The sequence below is a fragment of the Schistocerca cancellata genome, chromosome 1 (assembly GCF_023864275.1).
Source record: "Schistocerca cancellata isolate TAMUIC-IGC-003103 chromosome 1, iqSchCanc2.1, whole genome shotgun sequence".
In the NCBI taxonomy this organism is placed as follows: Eukaryota; Metazoa; Arthropoda; class Insecta; order Orthoptera; family Acrididae; genus Schistocerca; species Schistocerca cancellata.
Window position 1 is genome coordinate 274,782,609 of NC_064626.1, and position 761 is coordinate 274,783,369.

A 761-nucleotide genomic window follows, 5' to 3' on the forward strand; every position below is an offset into this window, starting at 1 on the left:
GTAAATTTTTATTTCTCAGTCTCCATCTTTCTGCCCCATATAATTAAGTAGCAACTGCAATGACTTTATAAAATTTCAGTTCTCTCTCTCCTTGTTTTACCCCTAAGTGTTCTTCTCATTGTGCTAAATATACGGAAGTAAGTATTAGTGTTATCGTGTGTAACGATATCTTGATCACATGGTATGTCACATCCCGAATACTTGAACTGGGCTACCTGTTCTATGGGTTTATTATTGAGGACTATTTTTGTTCCTACTGAGTGAGTACCTAAAAAGGCCACGGCTTTAGTTTTATTTACAGATATAGTCTGTTTTCTTTTTTTTTTAATTTGTCATAAGATCCTATGGGACCAAACTGCTGAGGTCATCGGTCCCTAAGGTTAAACTAACTTGCGCCAAGGACAACATACACACCCATGCCCGAGGGAGGACTCTAACCTCCGACGGGAGGAGCCTCGCGAACCGTGATAAGGCGCCCAGGACCGCGCGGCAGTCTGATTGTAGCTTGCATTTATCTCATTTAGTTTATGTAATGGTATTTGTAATTTGCTTTCGCTATCTTGTACGACAACTTGATCATCCACGAATAATACAGTATTAATACATTTATTCCTCATAATGTTCAAATGTGTGTGAAATCTTATGGGACTTAACTGCTAAGGTCATCAGTCCCTAAGCTTAGACACTAAACCTAAATTATCCTACGGACAGACACACACACACACACACACACACACACACACACACACACACACACACAC